This window comes from Diadema setosum, chromosome 1 (genome assembly GCF_964275005.1).
Source record: "Diadema setosum chromosome 1, eeDiaSeto1, whole genome shotgun sequence".
NCBI lineage: Eukaryota > Metazoa > Echinodermata > Echinoidea > Diadematoida > Diadematidae > Diadema > Diadema setosum.
The window spans coordinates 38,192,880-38,202,828 of record NC_092685.1 but is presented as its reverse complement, the minus strand read 5'-3'; the positions used below and the strand labels follow the sequence as shown (position 1 = coordinate 38,202,828).

General features: G+C 40.7%; 1 protein-coding gene across 1 annotated transcript in view; it reads right to left on the bottom strand.

Moving 5' to 3' along the window:
* Positions 1 to 2,641: 2,641 nt before the first annotated feature.
* The window catches only part of LOC140235934 (DNA mismatch repair protein Mlh3-like), an 82,372-nt gene continuing 75,064 nt past the window's right edge, over positions 2,642 to 9,949 (bottom strand). The window contains exon 10 of the mRNA XM_072315929.1: positions 2,642 to 2,771. The gene's annotated coding sequence lies outside the window, so the exon portion shown is untranslated. The remainder of the gene's footprint in view (positions 2,772 to 9,949) is intronic.

Genomic DNA, 9,949 nt, shown 5'->3' with positions numbered 1-9,949 from the left:
CCCATATCAGGTACATATTCTACTTGTCAACAGTTTTACTTTAAGTTATTTTTCGTTTAGTGTGTAAGTATAAAAATAATGCAATAAAAATTCAGTTGACAAAACTACCTTAAGATTCAATGCGCAATTTTGTCATTAAATTTTATCATATCGATGATATGGATAAATGATAAGTTACCATTAGTATGTGCGTAAAGAAATGAAGAAACGTATAAGATGAGGTATTATCGGTTTATAGCAGAGTCATGTCTATACCTGACATGAAATAGAAATACAAATCATGATCAATACGTTTGATAAAAATTTGCTTGTATTGAGTATGACGATCAATGAGTGTCTTAATAAAGAAGCCAATGTAATGTAGGTTTACATTGATGTGTTCAGAAAAAAAAAAACAAACCTTCAAAGGATCTATAACTTTCCCTCTCAGATTTGTTTTTCTACTCAATTGGACTTTGAGAATAAAAGATCATCATTCCTTTAATGACGTACTCCCGCTTAAGTTTTGTATATTATGTCTACCTGAATATTTCGTGCCCAGATTTTGTTTAGAGAAGTTTTACTCTGTGATAGTCAAACATTATTACGTGTATTACCAACTTCAGTCCTGTACAATAATGCATCGGCAGTCTGTCTTTTTTTTTTTTTTACTTAAAAACGTTTATGAAGTGACCGAATCGGCGGTAATCAATCTGTACTATCCATAGTGACATCAATGTTCGATGGTTTTACACGTGTATGTGTTTGCGAGTGTATGTTGTTTCAAATAGGATAAATCTTTTATCACCTACCTGATTGACACAATGGAATATACACACTGGTCACTGCGTTTCTTTCAGTAAATCCTTCATCAGATTGCTAAGCTTTGGTACCAACCTGCGATAGATCGTGTCATGTCGTGCCTGTGTTTGCACTTATCAAAGCTGTTGAATGTAATAATGTCCAACTCATGTAACGCTCTCTGAGAACCAAACAAGGGACAAAAGCTGTGTGTAGGTGCATTCTGTTAACGTAATCTTTTTGAATCTCTCCCAAATAGAAGAATAGTAGGTATGTTGGCTTAGGAAGACTAAATAGGTATTTGAAGGTCGCTGATATTTTACCCAGTCTTTAGCAGTGCATGCACGTCATCTGTATTACAGAGTATTCAGGTTCTATACAGTGACCTTTAGTTTCATCCATATTAATAGACAAACATTATTGAGGGAACGAGTTATATGATGGATTTTCTTTTTTTCGTATTGTGAATAAGACAGATATAGTTACTGACCAAAGAGTTTATTCTGTGATATTCCACAGTTAAGTGATAAATGTATCAAACTTGGATAACCGAATGTAATAATAGGTGAATGTAAGCTGAGTGGCACAGCTTTTTTTTTTTTTTTTTTTTTTTTTTTTTTAATAGATTACGCCTGGTTCCCTGAAACTGTCATGGTGCTGCATCATAATAAAATGGAGGACAGCATTGAATGTTGGCGTGTTTCGGAATTATAAATGTCAAAATCTCAATGGCAAACCGTGGACAAATTAAGTTGATATGACCGAAATTGGAAGCATTACTAAATTAATGTCGATGATGTCATTTGCAAAATGTGTAGCCCCGTTTGTCTCCGATTTACTATCACTACCTTTCTGGAAATAAACACACAGGCAAAATTGATCGTGTAGTTTATACATATCTTCGTGTATTTACATTATATTTGATCACAAAAAATACCAGAATACTAGAGAATATCTTTAGTGAATACGTTAGAAAGCATTAACATTATACAATATGTACAATGCAAATATTTCATATTTCTGTTATACAAATATCAATAATTATTAAACGAGTGCTCTATACTTAGCATACAATGCGATACTACTATTCGCCAAATTGTCAGGTACCACGTGAGTAAGTCGCATCACATGTCAATCAAGCACGTGACGTTTCGTCTATGTTCCATCTTTCACCAACAGATGTCTGTGTCACATTAAAATCATAAATACGTTAATCTATGGTATAATTATACTGAATGCAAATGTGGCAGTGTATCTGGCGAATACGCTGAGATAGTAATATGATGATACATCGAATAATGCATGTCATTTCTATCAATGTTCAATTAAGTCGTCCATTGAAAACACAGACGTCAAAAGTGTCCGTCAGTCAATATAGAACCACAAGAGGAGTGGAACAGTTTCAAGGTACTTCTACCGCCATACATCTGCAGCGTTTAACTCTCTGCACCCGTTTCCGCTTGATAGGCGGGTTCTGACCCGGACATCGCAAAGTCACGGTGATGTATTTCACCCGAAACGGTTTACAAAAGGAGCACGATTTGAAGGCATCGTTGTACGACGTCGCCTGCTTGGGAATAAAGAAAGAGTTGCACTGTCCGTAGCAGAATCGGTTGGCGATTATTCGCGGCATGCATCCGGGCTCCTCGATGCGCTGCTTCAGCGGGTGCGTTTTGCACCAGTCCCCGCGCAGGTACTGTTTCTCCGTGATCTGGACCGCCTCGTCGCTGGACGGCTTCAGCACCTTGTGTGGAGGGATCCGGATCTCCGTGGTCTCGGGATCCAGCTGGAGCGATGGCTCCATCTCATCGAGGTAGGATTTTAACGACGTCTGCTCTTCCAGCAGTAAGAACGGGTTCGTCGGCGGAAGGCGACGATGCTCCTCGACCTGACTCTCCGACGATGTCTCCGGTATCAAGCTGGCTCCGGCCAGGATGGGTAGTAGCCACGCCAGAGAGAGGATGCAGGGTACGATCATGGCGCCTTAGTATCTGCATGAAACAATAAAAGCAAAAAGACAAGAGACGTGGCAGTTAGACAAGCAGAGGAACGCTCACTTTCCACAGGTAGCACATGGTGTGTTACATTTAAACCCTTGACTCAGGGATAGAAAAGCTGTTTGGACCAATGGACTTCATTTCACTGACTTTCCTGAGAGCAAAACTTGCATACCATGCGTCAATACTGGACTGGGATGCAACGTCAGACAATACCACATCGTTAGATGGAAGCAGACTTAAAACCCATGTAGATAAAACGACCATGTACAGATGAAAATAAGTGGATTTACGTGTGTAATACAGACGATATCTCCGACAAGAAATCTTGCAAGTGTATAATGGTTCCGATGAAGAAGAGTTTGTCACAAAAAAAAATATATATATATCTCAATATCAAATTAAGAGCTAAAATCATCCTGGATGTACAAAATTGAATTTTTTGATTACACCTTGGGTTCGTTTCTACGCACAACCCAGCTAAAGAGGTCCCGGAATGCGAGCACGAGTCAAACAATGTGCGTTGATCAACTGACTTACGTATCATTCATCTTGGCTATAGACGTGAATAGACATTCGTTAAATCCAGAATTAATTCGTTTGAGATAATTGCAAATACACAAGGGAAATTACAAATTATACACACATACATTGAAACATCCAGGCGTGATATTATCCTGGAAATGAAAATCAAAAGTTCAGTTTATCGTAACCCCATGAATGAGAACTAAAATGTATGATATACCACAGACTTAAGATCGTCTTTGCACTTGACTAGAATTCGATGAGTATATTTGGAAGAAAGATACCATTCCCTGCCTTTAACCAAGGAGTTACGATACATCCTTGATTATTAATAAACTACAGACAGTCAGGGGAGGCGAATGTGTACAAGATCAAGGATATTTAAAGCGTGACTCTGTACTTAGTCGAGTGCGCGTGCGCTTGTCTATACGTGTATTATCTGTGTACAATGTATGTGTGCGTGAACTGATATGACTATACAGGAAGGGAAAAAAAAGAGGTTTCGCTAGCATCCCAGGAGGGATCCATGAACTTGGGGTCAAAGGGTCAAATCCCGGCGGAAAGATGACCCTCATCCCCCTCGGGAGGTCATGGGATCCCTCGCCGAGGCAAGTGGCAAAATTTAGGCCGGCGTCACTCCATGGCGTCCGCCGACAAGGACCGCTCCGCTATCGTTAGCGAGTGTCCTCGGAAAGATGAGTCGAAACACTCCACGAGTGATCTATCTGTGACAGTGGCACTTTTTTCTCCCCTATCTTTCTTTGATTTATTTTTTTGCCTATTATTCTTTTCCCCTTTGTCACAGGGCCCCGAGGCTGCAAAGCAATAACACCATTATCTCATCATTTTGAACGAAAAAAAAAATAGTAGTGAAGTAAGGCTAGACAGACGGCCCTCTCTCTACTGGGAGATTTCTCTGAAACCTTCAAAAAGGCAAACTCGTATTTTCTTTTTTCTGTGGCGTGTCTAGTATGATCAGTCTATTCAACCCTTGAATACCACTGCCGATAAAACGATACATCGACATGAATTTCGATATGACAATTACCATACTATTCATTTTCATATAAACAGTGGGTATGGACAGACATCGATTTGAAGCGATGCGCTTTCTCATATTGAACAGATCATTTCTGTCGTTTTAGTACGTTGTTGTAAGTACAGTTTAGTCTCACAGGTCGAAGTGGTCATATCCTTCGTGTGCTTGACGTTATTGATTGTACATCAATCTTACTAACAAAAATTCGCATCGCACAGCAAACAATGAATGGCTGGTAAAATTGTACAGAAAGGACTGCTCGCCATATAAACATCTTACAAAGTGTTAGCTGACTGAACTCTTTAGAAGCCATAAATAACTCTTGAATATGAGCTTTTTGCTGGGCTACAAAATGTGAGATGAACAATAGAGAGATGAAATCAATGAAAAAGTTCTCGAGGTAAAAGTTTTGCATTTATTTTTATATCATTTAATTGTTTAATCGCCACGAAACATGGGCCACTATGCATACAGCTCTTGAAAGCAATCAGAGAAATCGCTTGACTACTTAATTTGACTACTGTAAAGAGCAGAATAAGTTAGTCTCCGCGACCAACTTTCGATTTTTCAGTTGGCACAAGATTTTCATCGCACTTTGTAAAAGAAATCCCAGTCCAGTTATAAGTTAGTCTGATAAGAAAGAGTAAAATCTTTCAAGTAAAACAGTAAAAATTTGATTGATTGAAATGATCAGTTAAAATGAGGAGTTCGCTAATTTCTTCAAAACAGCTCTCGTACACTTGATATGAATATGCAAATGAGAGAGCTTAATTATGATGTCATCACCTCCAAGTTTTCCATTGATTGTGTGCAAAAAAAAAAAAATGACGAAGATTGTAAGATATGTATTACGTTATTTCTGGTTGAATAACTTCAGAATAATGATCAATCATCGACAAGTCAGGATTTGATACTGAGACGTAATTGCGTTTGAATGAAAAACTGGAAATTTCAAAATGTCATGTACAAACTATGTGGCAAGTTGTGAGGAGATGACACAATCACTTCAATATATTCATGCTCATATTGCACGTTCAAAAACTGTTTCGTGAAAAGTTAGCAAAACTTCAAAACGTCAAAGCTTCTTTATTTTTCATCCGATTTTCATCAAATTTTCATTGTTGGGTTATGAGAAAACTTTACTCCTTCTTTTCAACTAACTTTCAACTGCAGAGGGATTTCCCTTTAATTTCATATTAGATAAAGAAACAAATTTAGGTGTATGTGTGTACATTCAAACGGCATTGAAAGTGAGCAATTCTGCTTCTGCGAGCACTTAACTATAGCTCTGTATCATCATCAATTTATGGATGAGGACCGGGCCTTGAGTTTATCAAGCAACGTGTGACGACAAACTAAGTGACTTCTGTGTTCTAACCAAAAGTTATACACTCGGTGACTGTTTGCTCAAATCCTTGTCTGAATGTGTGCATCTTCTCTAGTTCCGGTGGAATCGTTCCACTATACAAGGCTGCCCAATCATTTCCCACCACAAATATGTGCGGGTAAAAAAAAAAGAGCTACAAATCGGCAGACATAGATGACTGCGTGCATCATTGGAGCTACATCTTCTTGTCTCAAAATTTTCAGGTTTTCACACGCGCTGAGGTTAACCTTCTCTCTCTGCTTTTAAATGATAATGTTTCAAATGTTTGTTTCCAGGTTGATGCAGATGATGTCTTGCATCATTCACATTCAACAGATTCTCCATGAGTTTTGGGGTAAGAGGAGGTGTGAGACCGGAGGAGCAGGGGGAATGGGGAAAGGAAGAGGTGGAAGAGGAGGAGGAGGAGGGGGAGGGGAGGAGGAGGGAAGGAGGAGGAGGGGGGAGGAGGAGGAGGAGAGGAGGAGGTGATGAGGAGGAGGAAGAAGAAGAAGAAGATGGGCAGTAGGGGAGGAGGAAGGGAGGAGTGGGAGGAAACAGAGGAGGAGGTGGAGGAGGAGGAGGAGGGAGGGGAGGAGGGAGAGGAGGTGGGAGGTGGTCATGGAGGAGGAGGAGGCGAGGAGGAGGAAGAGGAGAGGGGGAGGGAGAGGAGGACGAGGACGAGGAGAGAACAAGAATAGGGAGAAGACAGGTGGATGATGAAACGGGGGACGTTGACGCAAAGAAGGAAAATACATGTAGATGTTAATGAAGTTGGTGTGGATGACGTTGGTAGAAAGAGCGGAGATTGTAGTGAAGAGGGTCTGCAGAAGAGGCAAATGGTTGTAAAATGGGAACTAGGAGAAAAGGCAGGATAAGGCTAATGGGGACGCACTAGTTAAAAAGAAAGGAGAACGTGGAAGAAAGAGGAAGGGAAGCAGCATAGGAGGACAGTAGACTGGAGGATGTAGAGAAGAGAGGTCGGGACGGAACAGGGAAAGTGACAGGTAGTAGAATTCTAGAAAATGCCGGAATCATGAAGTATACATATAGATAAAAATAGAGGACGATTTAATGGTATGTATTATGCCCTCTTTGCGTTCCTTGCATCTGAACTTTTGCGAATAAAATGTGACATATTTTAAAGGCATATTCCAGGGTTTTTAATTGTTATGTGTCATTTTCGAGCGAAAATTCATGCGAGTGGGCAATAGTTCTATCTTTGTAAATTTTTCCCGTGCAACGGACAAAGGGAAAATGGTGAGAAATTCTCAGAGTCCCTTCAACATCCCAAACCCTGCATTTCGATGAATGTCCATTCGAAGAATAGGCCCATTAAATATATCGTGTGATTTTCAAGGCTATCGGTAGCCGTTATGTCTCGTTTTAAGGTCACCATAGTTAATCAAGGTAAACAGTCCTATCTCCCTGCATGGCTCGCACGCTTCATTCTACACCCAGGAGGCTACATTATACAAACATTGCTCATGCTCTATGCTTATACATTGGTCTCTCTCATACGCAATTTGCTTCCTAGATAATATCGCGTACACTCAAATCTATTCTCTGTGATTCTGCGATGCGGGCATTGGCAGATAATTGAGATGCAAAAGTTTGTCCGTCATCAAACGGCAACATGTCCTGGAGTTCGTGGGATTTTCCCCCTCGACATTGACACTCGATCACCAGATCATGATGGTAAAGACAAGGATGAGAGGCAAAGAATGCCACTTATCTCTCCCACTCGGGTTCCTTGGCCCATATCTTGTCACAAGATATACAGTGATGGTTTCGGGTTAAAGCTTGCGGGTCTGAATGTTGCCATTGATCGGTCGAAGAATGTCGGTTTCGAAGCTTGGTTCAGGGATGCTTCGAAGAATTGCAGTCATGATCTCATGCAGTGGCATGCAAGAAAGTTCTTCATCATGCACTCACTCAAATCTTTCCTGTCTTCATTTCAATTTTCTGTCTTTCTTTTTACCCCCATTCTTCCCTCACTATTTTCTGGAAGCATGGGGGATTGTGTATTGCATCACAGGGACAAGACGCCTGGAAGCAGGAAGAGATGTTCAGGACTGAATCGCAGGGCCTCTTCTCCGCAGAGAGTTCGCCTCGCGATATAGGTAGATAGCCGCGTTCGCCTCTTCGACGGAGTATGGTTCCTTCGGACAATAGCCGTCAGACAAAGGCCGGAGTATCGCTCCGACGGCCCGGCACAATAGGATTCACCCATTCTGACTCCAGTTTGTTCAGACGAATGCATGGCCTGGGCTATTGTCGGCCCCAGCTCCCCGTCGCCATACGGGCAGAATTTCAGTCGAGCACTGGCATTCCTCGACATTCCGGCGGTTGAAACGCTCTCCTCGCACCGTTTCCCACCCATTCTTGTGGATGGTGCGTTGAATAGTCGAACAATGGACTCCACAGATTAAAATTATGACAAAAAAAGAGGGAAAAAAAGACTGCATGGATTTACTCTGAGAAAAAATTTTAAAGTTACATGCAGTCAGCCGAAAATCTTCAGCTCTCATTCCGATGTTACATCATTTGGCCAAAAAAAAAAAAACAAAAACAAAAAAAACATCAATAAAACACTAGAAAGATGAAAATTTTTACCCGAAGTATTCACGAAAATTGACAGAATGCGCTTGCCTGAGAACAAAACCCTAATATGTGTTGAATAAGGTTAAAGGGGTCCTTTTCAGTACACGCAGCTTGATCATAATAAGCCAGTTCGTAATTAGCTCCTGTGCACATAAGTGGACAAAATGGCCCTTCATTATTCTCAGTTGGTTAGGCAGTTCACTCCGTTGCTAAAGCAACATGATGTATAACCTTGCAGGACGTAACAGTTTACGGAATTCATGTTAAAAATGAATGAACCTGGGTAGAGAAGGTGACTAAAACGGCCCGTCAGTTTATACTTGGGAAAGGATCCTTTTTATTATTATTTTTTGTTCAATTAAATTCAATTCAATTAAAAATTTGGCATTGGATGCATTAACAAACCGTTTCTATTATTACCAAATACTAGAATTTAATGAACACTTTGCTGCTGTCCGGCAAGCACCATTTACAAGGATTACGTCATGAATAATTATTACATCTCATCTCAGTGAACTTAAAAAAAACTCAACATGCCTGCTATCACAAATGCCCTTTTTTTCTGCTCATGCGCAATGTGGAAGTACGAGCTGGCGTAATTCACGTAGCGTAAAAGCATGGACTTATACGAGTTCCATGGTATACACAGTCATGTGCTGTTGGAGTAATTGACAATAGCATCATCTGGACATCGAGAAGATGTAAACGGGAGACGTGAGGTAGAGTTTCTGAAAAGAGACGCACACAATGCAACCCACCGTAGTCTTGTTTGTTTGTTTGTTTGTTTGTTTGTTTGTTTGTTTTAGGTTCTCTGAGACTAACCCCTCAATTGCCTTAAAATTATCAACTCAGTTCAAGCCCTCTCATTTTGAAACAGTCTCCTTTTCTACCTCCTCCTTTTTTCAACGCAATCTAACACTTCCAGTTATAATCCTGTATCTGTTCTCTCCATCAACCCACGTACACACTCTCCCACACACCCACTCACACACACGCACACCGCAAGCTATATGTCGCTTTCTCTCTCTCTCTCTCTCTCTCTCATTCTCTCAATCTCATCCAAACGCATCTGACTTCATCCTTCTTCCTTGGCGTCACCATCACACCACTGTCGACCAGATTTGGCTTCTCTCTAGTTTGATCAGGGAGGTGATTTGATTTTTATCATCTCAAGAACTGCACGGAATTAACCCCTGAAATTCATCTTCAAGGAAATGCAATCAATCTTTACCAGGAATTCCATGCGGGAAATTTAATCCACGCCTTCATATTTTAACCCTTGCATTTCTGCCCCTTTTTTGGGTTTCTTTGAACTCTATTTACTTGACATAACCTTCATCCGCCGCACGCACACTTTGGCCGGAATGTGTACGCTACCTCGAACAGCTATATTGAGTGTCCGCTGAATGATTAAACATGACTCGTGTTTGTTTGGGAAACATCATTCAAGAGCAGACGACTCCCATTTCTCTCTTTCTCGTTTCCTTCTCTTGGTAGCACCCTTTTATTCCCCGCATCCGAATGAAGGGGTGTATACATTCCATAAGATATAACCCTCCTCCATCACCCTGTAACATCTACAAAATGAAAGGCAAGTTTAAAGTCTCCGCCTGCTTTGAAGAGAGAAATTGAGAGGGAGAG